Below are 16,558 nucleotides of genomic sequence, written 5' to 3'. Positions count from 1 at the left end.
ATGACTTCCAAACTGAAGTTACATATGCCACAGAAATAAACCTAAAGTGAACATTATTGAGACAGTTTGTTACTGGAGGCATTTGGAGTCACTAACGTACTGAGACTGTCACAACGTTTCCAAGTCCATCCGCAGTATCATATTTCCAAAAACATGTCACCTCAATCAGTCACTAAAGAGTAACATCCACTGATATTTAATCTGCCAGCTATATGTTATAAAAGACTCAGCTGTGCCTCTGACTGTTCAAAGGATTTTGATCATTTTACATTACTCCATATTTCTCAGGTTATCTTTGTTTAAACAGCAATTTATTAGACTCTGGGATCTTAGCAAGATAGCCAAGGAAAAGGGAACGCAGATGATCACGTCACAGAAATGGAATGGAAAAAAAATAATCACAAGAAAATAGTAGTAAAAGGCACCTTGTCAGAAATTGTACCTAGGATATAGAATTGAATGCGTATAATCGACAATCAAGACAGCAAACAATACATTTTATTTGCTTTTGTGGTATTCATTCATGTCTGATACATGAATTTACATGGTGTTTCAAATTAAAAATTAATACTTCATGTATTGTTGTGGTTCTGTTCGCCGAGCTGGGAATTTGTGTTGCAGACGTTTTGTCCCATATCGAGGTGGCATCCTCAGTGCTTGGGAGCCTCCTGTGAGGCGCTTCTGTGTTGTGTCCTCCGACCTTTATTGTGGTTTGTCTCTGCCGCTTCCAGTTGTCAGTTCTAGCTGTCCACTGCAGTGGCCGGTATATTGGTTCCAGGTCGATGCGTTTGTTGATCGAATCTGTGGATGAGGGCATGCCACAACCCATTGGACTAGCCACGTTACCATACATCAAGAACATTTCTGAACTGACAACCAGACTACTACGACCACTACTAACAGCACATAAACCAACAACCACTCTCAGAAAACAACTCACCAGGTCAAAGGACTTGTTAACGAGCATGAGCAAAACCAACGTTGTGTATAAAATCCCATGCAAGGGCTGCACAAAACACTACATAGGGCAAACAGGAAGACAGCTAATGATCCATATCCATGAACTCCAACGAGCCACGAAACGACACGACGAGCTGACCTTAGTCGCACACGCACAGATGACAAGCAATTTGAGTTCGACTGGGACAACACTACCATTATAGGACAAGCCAAACAGAGAATTTGGCAATGGAATTTCGAGAGGCATGGCACTCAACCACAGATTCTATCAACAAACACATCGGCTTGAACCCAATATACCGTCCCCTGCAGGGGACAGTTGGAACTGACAACCGGAAGCAGCACAGACAAACCACTATAAATGCCGGAGGAAACAACGCAGAAGCGCTTCAGAGGAGGCTCCCAAGCACTGAGGATGTCACCTAGACAGGGGAAGAAACGTCTGCAACACAAATTCCCAGCTCGGCGAACAGAACTACTACAACGAGCACCCGAACTACAAATCTTCTCACAAACTTTGAACTTCATATATTATTGAAACGTGGAGAACAGAAATAAAAAGTGGTGACTGATTCTCCAGGTTCCAGCTCTTAGTATTTGATAACAATTTATGTTGTGGACTCCAAATCGCGTTGATCATTTGCAACCCTTGCACACAGACACCAGAACAAGAAAAGAAATCTGTGCAATCTCAGCAAGTTGACATTTAGAGATCATAACGCCAATGAAACGGCAATTGAAACGATAGTAGATGATGTGTGGCAGAACTATTTGTTTTATAACAGTCGAATACTTACTTTTTCATTTGTTTCTGTGAAAATCTGGAAGAAGAGTTTTTGTATTGCATGATGTATTTGGCCATCACTCTATGTGTTGTAGTAGGAATGTGGTTATCAGTAAAAAGTGAAACTGTATTCAATTCTCATATATTGAATCTCCTTTGAAAATTACTGTGCTCCTTTAGTCATCCACTTCAACAAATCTGTCTCTGCTGGAGATCCACTCCTTGTCTTTCACGGTCTGGCTTTGCCTGAGGAAGCATATTAGAAATAAGTATCCAAGTTGTGAATAGAATAAACACAGCGGATGGTGAGAGACTATTCTGCTTTCTCGTCACCGTGGACGGGATCTGTGTCACAAACTGACTGAAAGCGACTGGAAATTACACCAAGGTTACATCATTGGTAATCGGAGCAAAATAAAACAACAAACGGTGCTTACCTCACAGCATTGCGAGCAAACGACGGGTTTGTGGGCATCATTATTTTGAATCAAAATAAGGTCTGTTCATTTCATCAGTACTCTTGTATCCAGATAAACAGAGTGAAAATAACAAAGATGTTTCTGCTCTATTAGAGCCATGCCACTTCCGCTGCGATTGGAACGGTGTCTCTGTTGTTTCTCATATATTTGTCTGCATTATTCTGTTACGTTTTCTCAAGTTCTTTTACAGTCAGTTGTGTCTCAGCAAGATGTCTTTTTGTCCATTCAAGACAGAAACGTGCACTGCATTCTGCTGCTGATTATGATGGATCGATTTCTGAGTTAAAGAGTTTGAAGGGAGCAGCACATAACTTTGATAAAGTCAGTGTGTTTCACAGGGGGTTTTCTTGGTTTTTGACCAGAGGTGATATTTTCTTCAGATATTGCAGGATACACTTCCAATTTTCTGTATTCGGTATCGTGCTTTCGTACTTACAAGTCATGTAGATACTCAATTATTGTGATTTTAGAGGAACTATATTTGAAACATATGCGGCAGTATTCCATACAACGACTTGAATCCTTTATTAACAACCCTAATCATGTGTTCAAAGATGAAGCTTTAGCAAAATCCCCTGACGACCTGGTTTCTTCGCGAGGGTCTTATTCTTAAAAGTTGGTTTCACTTCCGTCTGAATATTACAAATTAAAATTGCAAAAGAAACATGCTAATTATCTGCACCTCAACTTTAATGCACATTCTAATGAATATCACCGAATTAATAGTTGCGTGTTAATAGAGTATACTTTATTTTATTAGCTCTTGTAAAGTGTTAAACTGTCATGCAATTCCTTCGTGGGTCGTTTTTATCCAAATGGTGGGCCATCATAAAAAAAACCAAAAGCCAGTTTGGATTGGAGCCAACTGGAGGGAACTTGCGTCAGATCACATGGGCACTTGATCTGATTTTTGGCAGACAAACTTCACTGACCTGACATTGCACATACATGTTGTGCCAGTTTTTGTGCAACGTATCAAGGCGCTAAACCAGATTTACGCACAAGCACGCTTGTTCTGAATCAGACATATTTGTAATGAGTGCAACAGCCTAAATATGAGGGTTTGGTCACAACAGCACAGACGTGGTGATGTATCAGTGAAGACTTAAGTTCATGAATCTCGACTGTAACTACTTTGAGGGATTTATCGATAATTTCGTTGCAACCAGTTGCGTTACAGGTTTTCAAAATCATTTTGACCTTGGAGAATGATCAAACAAAAAAAATTATTAACCTGAGTGAGAAGATGGTTATGTCCTCCAAGACAATTTATTTTTGTCAAACTGTTCAATAATGCAGATGTTCAGTTTGACCCAAAATCCTAGTGACTGTCTTTCTTTTATGTGATGGAACGCAATTTGGACACTTCTACAAACTCCGACAATTTCCGGTTGAAGTAAAGACTTAGCCCATGGTAAACAATCGATTCCGTTTTATCATAAGCTTCAGTCAAACAGCAGCTGCACTGACCTGTTTTGTTTCAGTAATTGGTAATTAACATAAATGATGCAATATCTGTTTTTCTCCCTGGGGACATAGCAGCCTCTACAACAATGATCCTTTTTTGCGGTGAAGTGCATAATGCACTGGAGTTCTCGTTAGAAATGCACGGAATACCAGAAGGTCTGGTGTTTGCCATCTACTACCCCATCATTGCAATAATTGGAGTGCCAGGTGACGTATAGAACTTCAGCTGTATCTTCATATATCATAATTCAACTGCATCAGTTCTTCATTTTGCCGCTGACAAATCCTCACGATAGATATTGATACTGCATTTAACTCGTGACGTCTATCACTTCAATGGTACAAATTATTCTGCTTATTTGATAAAATTTCTGTACATTCATGCAATCATTCTCTCCATTAACCTCTTTGCCTGGTCACTTAACGTTATAATTTGTGTCGTTGGCTGGTGTTTTTTCTCTCTATCTGAATATTTTATTCCCTCTCATTCAAAGTTGTACTCTCGGACTTTATCTACATAGTTTCTTTGAAGGACCTGCTTAAAATATCTCTTCAATGTTTGTGTGCCTTTATGCACCAAGTTCCACTTCACCAATTTAATACGTTCCAGATTTATCATTATCATCTCAAGATGCAAACATCATTCTATTTTTTTTCATTCACTGTCTCTGTGAGGGGTGAATACGATCATCATCTCGGTTGAATGCAGTTATGCTGTATTATTAGCAACGCTTTAAACCTCCAATTGCCATAAAATTACTGCAATGTAAACGTGTTGGATTTTAGCTTAAAGTATGCATGTTAAAGGCGCAGAAATATAAGATATTCTGTTGCATTTTTAGCAGAGGTAATGGCTCAGTTGGTTCTAATTACCCAGGATTTATTCTTCTTTTCCAGGTTTCAGTATCGTCATAAATTATGAAATTAAGGCCCTTAAACAGGAAGTGGAGGGTTGGGTACTGGATGTTTCATAAAACAGGAAACTAACCGCCTGTTAGTTTAACATCTCGCTTACCGTTTACGTTCAAATTCATTGCAAAATTCATTGCAACAGGACTATTGAGATAAAAGTAACCAGGCGTTATAAATGTACTTTGTCAAAGCAAATCCTCATTAAACCTTATTGGACGTTTTCAAAAAATCGTTACATAACGTGTGGAACATTTGAAAAATGCAGATTTCCAAAATCTATTTGGCAAGGTATCATAGCAATGGTTAATGTGAAGAATGATTGACACGGTATAAGAATTGTTCCATTTGCGTAGATAGATGAACTTGCTAACAGGAAACCAAGAGTCGGCAAAATGGTATTTTATTGGTGCTATGCAAACTTTGGCGGAGCCCAAATGTCAGTGCTGATTCTTTGAACTTTTAGAATGTTTATGAATACCATGGATAACGGTAAGAAAGTATCATTATCAAACATGATACGCCTTGGAAATAGATTTGAACAGATGTTTGAAGAGTACGTAAGCTGGTTAAAAAAAATAGTCAAGTCAGCAGAGAAAACTGAAAACCTGAGAGTAATGTAAGATAAAGGTGAAATTGCGCATTTTAGATGAAACAGTAAAAAACAAGAAAAATATCCAATTGATAAGCATTTGCATTTTTCTAAGCTGAGACGTTTTGTACTTGAAGAGTCACAGAGTCATAGAAACATACAGCACGGAAACAGTCCCCTCAGTCCAACTCATTCATGCCCACCGTATATCCCAACCGAATCTAGTTCCACCTGCCAGCACCTGCCTATATTGCTCTAAACCTTTCCTATTCATATACCCATCCAGATGTCTTTTAAACATTGAAACTGTACTGGTCTTTACCACTTCCTTTGGCAGCTCAATCCATATCTGTCCCACGCTCTGCATGAAATCGTTGCTCCTTAGGTCTATTCTTTATCTTTCCCCTCTCACCCTAAACGTATGCCATCTTGTTAGGACTCCCCTACCCCAGGGAAAAGTCTTTGTCTATTTATCCTATCCATGCCCCTCATGATTTTATAAACCTGTATAAGGTTACCCCTCAGCCTCCGATGATCCAGGGAAAACAGTCCTAGCCTATTCAACCTCTCCCTATGGATGAAATCCTCCAACCATGGCAACATCCTTCTAAGTCTTTCTGTGCGCTTTTAGGTTTCACAACATCTTTCTCATAAGAAGGAGACCAGAATTGCATGCAATATCCCATCAGTTGCCTCACCAATGTAGCGTACGGCCGCAATAAGACTTGCCAATTCCTACACTCAATATCATGACCAATAAAAGAAAGCCCACTAAACGCCTTCTTCACTATCCTATCTACCTGCGTCTCACTTTCAAGGAGCTTTGAACCTGCACTCCAAGGTTTATTTTTTCAGCAACACTCCCTTGAATCTCACCATCAAGTGTTGAAGTCCGGTTTAGATTTGCTTTCCTAAAAAAGCAGCACCTCACATTTACCTAAATAAAACTCTATCTGCCACTTCTCAGCCCATTGGCCCTTCTGAACAAGATCCTATTGTAATCTGAAGGAACCGTTTTCGCTGTCCAATGCACCTCCAATTTTGGTGTGATCTGCAATCTTCCTAACTATACCTGTCATGTTCACAGTCCAATCATTTATATAAATACCGATCGTTGTGGCACTCCACTGGTCATAGGCCTCCAATGTGAAAAACAACCCTCAACCACCACCATCTGTCTTCTACTTTTGAGCCAGTACTGTATCCAAAAGAGTAGTTCTGCATTGTATTCGATTAGATCTAACCTTGCTAACAAGTCTCCCATGGGGAACCTTGACGAACGCCTCACCGAAGTCCATATAGAACGCCTCTACCAGCTCTGTCCTCATCAATCCTCTTTGTTTTGTTTTAAAAAGCTCAATCAAGTTTATGAGACATGATTTCCCATGCACAAAGCAATGTTGACTATCCCAAATCAGTCCTTGCCTTTACAAATACATGTCCATTATGGGCATCAGGAATCCCTCCAGTAACTTGCCCAGCACTGATGTCAAACTCACTGGTCCATTGTTCCTTGGTTTGTCCTTACCACCTTTATTAAACAGTGGCACCACGTTAGCCAACCTCCAATCTGCTGGCACCTCACCCGTGACGATCAATGATACAAATATCTCAGTAAGAGGTCCATCAATCACTTCCCTAACTTCCAACCGAGTTCGAGTTTACACCTGATAAAGTCTTGGAGATTTATCCATTTTCTTGCATTTCAAGACAGCCAGCATTTCCTTCTTTGCAATATGGACATTTTCCAAGATGTCACCACCTATTTCACTACATTCTATATCTTCCATGTAATTTCCCAAAGTAAATACCGGTGCAAAACACTCGTTTAGTGTCTCCCCCATCTGCTGCGGCTCCACACAATTGCCACCTTCCTGACCTTTGAGGGAGACTATTCTCTCCCTCGTTATTCTTTTGTCCTTTATGTATCTGTAAAAACCCTTTGGATTCTCCTTAACTGTATTTGCAAAAGCTATCTCATGTCCCCTTTTTGCTCTCCTGATTTCTGTCTTAAGTCTACTTCTAATGCCTTTATACTCTAAGGATTCACTCGATTTATCGTGCCTGAACAGGACGTGCCTCCTTTTTCTCAACCAACCCTTTACTTCTTTAGTCACCCAGCATTCCTATACCTAACAGCCTTTCCTTTCACCTTAACAGGAATATACCTTTTCTGGACTCTCGTTATCTCATTTCTGAAGGCGTTCCATTTTTCAGCCGTCCCTTTAACAGTGAACATCTGCCTCCAGTTAGCTTTTGAAAGTTCTTGCCTCATACCATCAAAATTGGCCTTTCTCCGATGTAGAAACTCAACTTTCAGATCCGATATATCCTTTTCCATCATTAATTTAAAACTAACAGAATTATAGTCGCTAGCCCTCAAGTGATCCCCCACTGACACCTCAGTCACCTGCCCTGCCTTATTTCCCAAGAGTAGGTCAAGTTTTGCACCTTCTCTGGTAGGTATATTCACATACTGAATCAGAAAATTTTCTTGCACACAATTAACACATTCATCTCAGTCTAAACCCTTAACACTATGTCAGTCCCACTCTCTGTTTAGAAAGTTACAATCCCCGAGCATAACCAGCCTATTATTCTTACAAATGGATCACTGAATGTAAATGTGCAGACTCATCAATCTATTGGGATCATAGATTCAAATCACTGTTAATTTCAAGAGAAATTGAATTCTAGTACAGTGGAGGTATTCATTAGTAGCAGGGACATAATGAGACCACATCTGACGTATGCCAACCACAGTGTTTTTTTTTATTGAACAAAAGTTGGAAAAGATTTGGAAGCATTTCAGATAAGGAAACATTCACCAGGTTGATTCCTGGCTTGCGAAATCTGCACACAAAGGGTACTTGTGATTATCAGCAGAAGAACTCAGTATTACATTCCCAACGTCAGCGAAATACAAATTGGCCAATCGATAAAATGCTGGAAAATCTCAGCACATCTGGCAGCATTTGTAAGGAGAGAAAAGAGCTGACTCTTCGAGTCTAACTGACCCTTTGTCAAAGCTTTGACAAAGGGTCAGCTAGACTCCAAACGTCCGCTCTTTTCTTTCCTCACAGATGCTGCCAGACCTGCTGAGAGTTGCCAGCATTTTCTCTTTTAATTTCAGGTTCCAGCGTCCACAGTAATTTGCTTAAATACAAATTGGCGCCTCATCTACATCTGTTTCAGTACATATCTTTACAAAGCAATTGCTGACATGTACAACAGTGAGTGTTTTCATCGAATCTCGTGCGAAGGAACCGTATTTGATCCTGAACGAAGCGTATCCTGCGTCCCTGCCAGCTTCCACACTCAGTAATAATCGCTTTACTATTTCCCCACTGTGACATTTTCTGTTATATATTTCCATTATTATTCGCTCGTACATCTAAGGATTAAGTGAAAGTTGATGAATGATCAGCTTACTCACTTTATGTCACTGTAGACATGATTTATCTGTGTTCTTGCTCTCTGTTAAAAATCCAATAGAGTATTTTGTATCCTAAGTCACGAATAAAGGCATGTTTCAGCTGGATGTTTATTTTAAATACAGTTACTATCGCATCTGCTGCAAGCTATAGCTACCATAGTGTTATATATTTCAAGAGTATTCAATAAAGCAGTTAATTTTTACTGGAAGCTGAAAAGTAAATTATCAATTCGTCCATTTTATGAAACACAAATACACTTTCTCTCTCTCTCTCTCTCTCTTTTGGGGTTGCAGCTAATTTGGCTTGATTGCAATCCTACCTCGAAGGCAATGCGGTTTGTCTGGGTGTATGATACTTTACCTAGTGTCCATGGCGGTGACAGATCTCCTGGTCCTTGCAACCTGCGTAATATTAAACCGTATACCTGGGATTTACTTTCCATACAGTTTTCTGTCCATTACTCCAGTTTGCAGTCTTCGTGTTGTCTTAAATTCTACCACTGTAGACAGCTCTGCTTGGTTAACTGTCGCTTTCACCTTTGATCGATTTGTGGTGATTTCTTGTCAGAAGTTGAAAATCCAATATTGCACCAGAATGACTGCAGCATGGGTCATAGGAATCGTGTCTACATTGTGTTGCATAAAAAATGTCTTTTTGTATTTTATATATGAACCTGCATACACAATTAACAATGTACCCTGGTTCTGCAACCTAAAATTAATATTTTATGAGTCATCTGCTTGGGCCGCATATGACTTATTTCGGAGCATTTTCAACCCTCTTCTCCCATTCGTTCTGATCTTGCTGCTCAATACTTTGACGATTAGATATATTCTTCTGGCCAGTGGAGCCCGAAGGAGACTCAGGGCGGACCGTCACAGAGAGAATCAGAGTGACCCAGAGATGGAGAAGCGGAGAAAGTCTATCGTTTTACTTTTTGCCATTTCAGGCAGCTTCCTTTTGTTGTATTTGCTATTTTTTACAACGATCCTTTATGTTCGAATTGCGAAATTGACCTATTTTTCAGGTTCAGTTTTCAGTAACTTGGCATTTATCCTTGAGGAGAGTGGATTTATGCTTTTATTTTTGTGTTCATGCATCAATCCGTTTATTTATGCTGGAACACAAAATAAATTCAGAGTCGAATTAAAAAATATGCTGAAACATCCATTGCGTCAATTTCTTAAATGATTGGAAATTGGAAAATGAGAATATTCACTATCAATCATGTACAATTTTCCAGAAGTAACGTAACAACACTGAGACTGGAAATGTGCAATTTAAAAAGCATAACTTCTCATAGCAATCGGTAGTATCATGATTCCTGTACGTTTTCTTCACTTTTTGTTTTCATTTTGACAGCATAAAGAACATTAGTTGTGTGCTTTAATTGCAGGCATATTGTAAACTAAGATGGAGACTGGCATGAAATAAATCGAAACACTTTTTCTTGTAAAATTGTCTGAAGCAATGTTTAATTTAATTAAGTGATTTTGACTGTCTATCGTACAAGTAACTGAGTTATTGCCCTCATTGACGTAGGTTGAGACAGACGGTAATGCTTTATGAGTAGAAATACGATCGAATTTAGTGATAAATCAGAGATGATCCGGTGTACGATCTGCAGGCATGGTCAATTTTGATTTAAATTAAAGAAGAAACGCAGCCCGATAGCAAGTGAGACATGAATAGTTTTGTCTAAGACCTCAGTAGCTCAGTGTAGAGTGAGTCATCTTCAGACCCACGACAGTTTAACTGGTGAATTCTGGAGTTCAAAACACTTTTCAACCAAAATTTGTTTATATTAGAATCACTCGAATATCGACTCAGATTAAATTCGGGCTTTGAGTCTCGGTGTTGTTGGTACAAGAATAAGTAACAGTCAGTCCAGGTGCGGTCATAGGAACAGCTTCAAATCATCGCTTCTACGTCTGTCAAAACATCTGATGACATCAGCTGAGTGAGAATCCGTTTCAAATTATACCCTGAAAATGACAGAAACAATAGAATGTGATTAGACAAACTTACCTGTCAGAAATGCTCGCTGTGTAACGCGAAACCCAAACAGCTGCATTGTCCTAAACACTCTACTCAAGGAGTGTTTAACATTTGAAGTCACTGGTTGCAATCTATACCCTGGATAGTCTTCATTCATTTATCCTCAAAATGGCTTGTGCTCCCGGAAAGCAATGAGACTGACTGGAACTGTTTAGCTTGATTTGATTGGAAACACTTCAAAATGTGCTAAGACCATCGATCAGACAGGAGGATTTTCTTCCACTTAATAGACGTGCAGCTGCATTGAAACAGACACCTGTTGTTTTAATTTATTATTTTATGCGACATGAATATCGTTGCTTTGGTTACCATTTATTGCTTATCCCTAATTTCTCTGAAGGTCTGCGTGTCTAACTGCCTGAGTACTGATAGTAGTGACTCCCATGATCTGACCTCTAGATCATTTTAATTCGAAAGATTTCTTTTCTATCTTCATAAAAATTAACTCACTCGTCATAATATAAGGATGGAATGTGCTTTATTGAGCAAGCAGTTTCGAAGAACGGAATAAATTCTTACACTTAAAACCTGTTTCAAACGCGGACCTCGACTGTAGCCAAAGTTTAATATGCTGTTTGTGTTCTAACTTCAAGGTGCCGCCCTTCTTCGTGCCTGTTAGTATTGATGTGATAATCTACAATCTTCAGATTCTGTATTTGCAGTGAGAAAATACTAAGAAAACACCTTTATTATTATCTGTACATTTACTGCTCATTTATTCAGTGTCAATTGACAGCTTGAGGACACCAACCTGCAACAATTCCACTTGTCTACAACTGGACGGTAAACCACTATGCCCTGGTATTTTAAATCTTCATCAAGATGGTTATTTAATGTTGTTTGAGTTTTCCAACTCCACAATCATCCCAAGCAGCACATTCCATATTTCGTCCACCTCCGAATGATTTTCTTTTTTCTCAGGAGGCCTCTGGACTTCTTTGTCCACATCTTAAACATGAGCTTTCTGGTATTCGACATGCGTGCCTGTGGAAAATAAACTCTCTCGTGCTTCTCTACCTCGTCCTCTCATTATTAAACACACTTCAATCAGTTGTGCTTGTTCAAAGAGAAACATATCCACCCCGAGGCTACTCATTACAGGCGATATCCTGCTGAATCGCCTTTGTATTGTCTCCAGTGCAAACAAACATTCCCTGTTGAGTGACGAACAGAAATATACGTGGCATTGCATCCCTGGCTTAAGCAATGTTTTATGAATTTGCAACACAGCTTTCTTGCTACTGCATTCAACGACCCAACTACTGATGGCAAGCAGGCCAATTGCCTTCTCCACCACCCTCTCGAATTTTTTTCTATTCTGTTATGAAGTTGTCGGCGTATACTGTTCATTTAAGAGAGTGTGACAGCTGGCAAGGACTTAACAAACAGAATGTACTGGAAATTTAAAAAAAATGTTACATTTGGTTGTGAAACAAGTAGGTGGAGCAGAGTTGTTATGTTATTTAACAAATTCGAATTTGACCAATCAGTTAAAATTATGCCCCAAGATACCCAAACATAATCGAATTTGAATTTTAATATTTTCACGACATCAAACCAATAAGTTGATCCAATGTTTTGGGGTGTAAAACTCGGACATTTTGAACATTTACGAGAGTGGCAAAGGAACATCATACGATCTGCAGACTCTCTCTCTGAAAGTTAAATTGCCCGCAGTGAAACTGTCTTGAAAGATCTCGTTTCACATGAAATCTGTGAAGAAGACCGAAAATTAGGAGACAAGAAGATACCAAGGGGAAAGCGGCAACTGGCTTGTTTCGAAATTTGATTACTTTTTACATATTCGGAGGCCGATGTTACCAGATCAGTACATTGTTGTAGAGTGGGAGGTAGATAACTCCACCAGACAAAGGAAGCATACACTGTAGATACTTTTTCTAGAAGTAAAACTTTTTAAAAATTTAAATAGTAATTCTTTGTCACTCATGCTTTAACAGATTACGAGTTGAGATGAGCTTTTCTGGGTGTCTGGTTTAATTTATCATAAAGATTTATCCCGAGTGATAACAATTCCTTCATTGGATGATGACATGACTACCTGGGCCAGCTTGTAAGCAGTTGAGACTCAACCACATTGCGGTGCATCTGAAGTCACATGCAAACCAGTTATGCATGACAGTTTCATTGTCTGATGCACATTACTGAAACAATTGAGCTTTTCTAACAATCAGCTCAAATTCCACCATCTGCCATGGTAGGATTCGAACACAGGTACCCAGAACCTGACATGGGCCTCTGGATTAACAGTCTAGCGAAAATGGTGCTAGGTTATTCCCCACACCCCCCCCCCCCACCCAAGGGCGACACTTGCTGTCATCTTCAGGGATCTGTGGACTTGTAGGCCTACAGATCATTGTTCCTGATTGCTCTCTGACAAACATTGTGTGTATCCTTCTTTCATCAGTGTTCTCAAAATGCATAATATTTCACCTTCCAGGAATAAACTCCACTCACCATTATTCTCCCCAATTTACTAGCTGATCCATGTCAAACTTTGGATGTACCCCATCGTCCATAACATTATCACTTTCCGTGAATTTTGCAAACGTACTAATTAAATCATCTGCATTCACATACAAGTCGTTCATGCACTTGCGGGTTGCAGCATCGACACTTGTGGCATGCCACTGGTCACAGGCTTCCAATCACAAAAATAACGTTTCATCATGACCATTTTCCTCCAATCTGCAAAGTATTGTTAGGTCTTTGTCAAAAGATGTATTGAGGTTTTTCTTTTGGGCAAGCTTTTCACGCAGGAACCTTGTCATAGATCTCAATGAAGTACATGAGAACAACTTTGATGTAGTCCCTCTACCAATACATTCATTAGCATTTCAACAAGAAATACATTTAAATTAAACAGATTCCACTTGCAAACAACTGTGCACCTGAAACAAAAGATGCTTTTGTTTAGCTACACTCGATCAGGCCCTAATTCACCATGAATAGTTTACCCTGATTTGACTTTCCAAATTGCAGGACCTAACACTTATCGATAATAAACTCCACTTCTCATTTCTCTAACCACTTGTCCAGCTGGTGAATGTGGTGCAGCAATTTCTGATAACAATGCTCACTATCTGCGTTAGCACATCCTTTCGTGTCCTATAGAAACCGAGTAATCATCCCTTCTGAATTTTCATGCAAAACATTGCTGTAGATAATAAACAGCAATGGGTCCAGCGCCTTCCGCTGAGGGACACTAGTCAGAGGGCCCCAATGCTTCCAATATTACGCTCTGCTTCCTACCATGAAGCCAATTGTGTACTCAATCTTGCAACTCTCTCCCATTCATGTGATCGAACTTTCCAGAACAGCCTACCATGCGGAACATTATCAGAGGCCTTACTCCCATACAAACACTCACGCTGACTCTTCCTAGTCAGTCCTGCACTTCTAAATACATGTATATCTAACCACTCAGAATCTTGCAAAACATAGAAGGTGTTATGAAATTCAGTTTGTCGGCTCACAAAATTTTGCACCATATTCTGCTTGATGCAATTGCAATGTTGTCAACACATTTCTCTCCACATGATGATGATGAAACCAGGCTCTCTTTTATTCCATTAATTCCACGTTTGCAGAACTGCTGTTCACTATGAATATGGAGTTGTTGCTTCGGGTCATCGGTGTGAGAACACCATCTGGTGTACATCTCAGTGATTCACAAGCGAGATGTTTGCACTTGGTCTGCTGTATCTCTGAATCAGTGTGAGGTCTTCAGAGCTTGAAATACATGGTGCTTTCGATTCACCTGCCTCAAGATACCTAAAGTAAACTGTTTATTTCCTTTGTGCAAGTTAAAATAGATTCTGTCCTGAAATTCTGGAGACTTGTAAACGTCCTCCATGTATCGTCAGTAAAAATGTATCCGGGGATATTTGATGTCCCAGTCTAGGTTTCTGCCACCGTATGTTGTCAAGTTTCGGCAGTGTAGTTTAATATGCTTGCTGTTCGGATTCAGGTGGATATTGGGGCGCTGAAGTATTTTCACTCGTTCTTGTGCTACAATAACAAAATGTTTCCGTGTTTAGGGAAACTGGTATTCTCAACTCGTCAGGATGAAATGTGATTCCCGGCCCACAGCAATGTGTTTGATTCTTATGTGCCATTCTGGCTTCAGGGACCGATAATAAATGTTGTTCAAATCCTTTTCTTTTAGTGACAACGTGGTCGCAGACGCTGCAGTGTATTACTGCGTGACACAGACATAGTGAGAGAAGCAGTGGATATGGCCATCAGTTTCTTGCATTGTGATTTCTGTCTGATTTCTGCAAAACATTCCCCAAAACAAGAAATTTACAAAAACGAGTGATTTCACAATTCATAAATTCAATCCTCATTAATTGACAAAATCTTAGGAAGAAGGTAACTTGTAGACAATTATGTTAAATTAGACATTGTGCACGTGCAATATTAAAAGCATATTAATGGACAGAAGCGGAGGACTGCCTTATTTTGATAGACAGATAAAGAGATAGATAGTTAGATAGATGGATAGATAGGTGGATGGAGAAATAGAAAGATAGATGGATAGATGGATAGATGGATAGATAGATAGATAGATAGATAGATAGATAGATAGATAGATAGATAGATAGATAGATAGATAGATAGATAGATAGATAGATAGATAGATAGATAGATAGATAGATAGATAGATAGATAGATAGATAGATAGATAGAAAGATAGATAGATAGATAGATAGATAGATAGATAGATAGATAGATAGATAGATAGATAGATAGATAGATAGACAGACAGATAAATAGGTATAGTGCTTATTCCACCTTTCCGCAGAGGCACTTTATTTATGTATTATCATAATTGTATGCTGAATTTGTTTAGAATTTATCCTGTTTTGCAGGTAATTCTTTTCATCTGGAGACGTTTCCAAGATCACTTCATCAGTGAATTGCTGGACAGACAATGGACATTAAGACAAGGCTACTGCTACTTGACTTTGTATTCTGCTGCAGACAATCCCGGTATTATTCGCTGACCTCCACATTTATGGAAGGAAATCAATCAGTAATAGCATTGCCCATCTGAATGAATATGTAATAGCATTACCCTCCCAATAATCGGAAAAATGAACTGCGGAGACAGCTTGGGGGTCTGACTGTACCAGTATGCAGAAGCATTAGACCCACTTTCCTTGTAGTTGTAGGTCAATGCGACATTCTCTATTTCCTCATTTTTTTAATCGGAAAAGAGGTGTTCCACTGTATCATGCTGGTTCAATTTTAACACATGGAGAACAGTTGAAAAAATGACAGCCAATAACTTTGCCACCATTTCTGTTATTCGACCAAGAATAACGTTTGTTTTGTAACAGTCAGTTTGTCTTTAACTGAGAAGAAAATATTTAATGAGAATAGGTACAAAGTCGAGGGGCGGTTTGAGTCATCTCCAAATATTGATTTCTCACCTTGGACTTCGACCGTGCAGTATATTTTCTGGCAAACCATACATGCAGATCACTGCCCAACTGCGTTGCTGATCGAATCGATGACAAGAACGGCGCATGGCAGTAATTTCTCAAACAACAGTGACAAACTGAGAAATGAGAAACAAAAGCAGAAATTGCTGGAAAACTTCAGCTTGTCTGGCAGCACCTATGGACCAAAATCAGAGCTAATGTTTCGGGTTAAATGATGGATCACTGCCGAACTGCTAAGTCTGTTTTCTATCCATAGACGCTGGCAGAGCTGCTAAGCTTTCCAAGCAATTTATGTTTACTTCTCCAAGGACACTCTCAGTTGCAGTCGGAACAGATGGAGTAAAATAGCAACAGTGTCATCTCCGAAATGTGACCCGCTGTTCAAACATGGAAGACATTACTTG

The sequence above is a fragment of the Chiloscyllium punctatum genome, chromosome 36 (genome assembly GCF_047496795.1).
Source record: "Chiloscyllium punctatum isolate Juve2018m chromosome 36, sChiPun1.3, whole genome shotgun sequence".
Taxonomy (NCBI): Eukaryota; Metazoa; Chordata; class Chondrichthyes; order Orectolobiformes; family Hemiscylliidae; genus Chiloscyllium; species Chiloscyllium punctatum.
Note: the sequence above shows the minus strand (reverse complement) of the source record.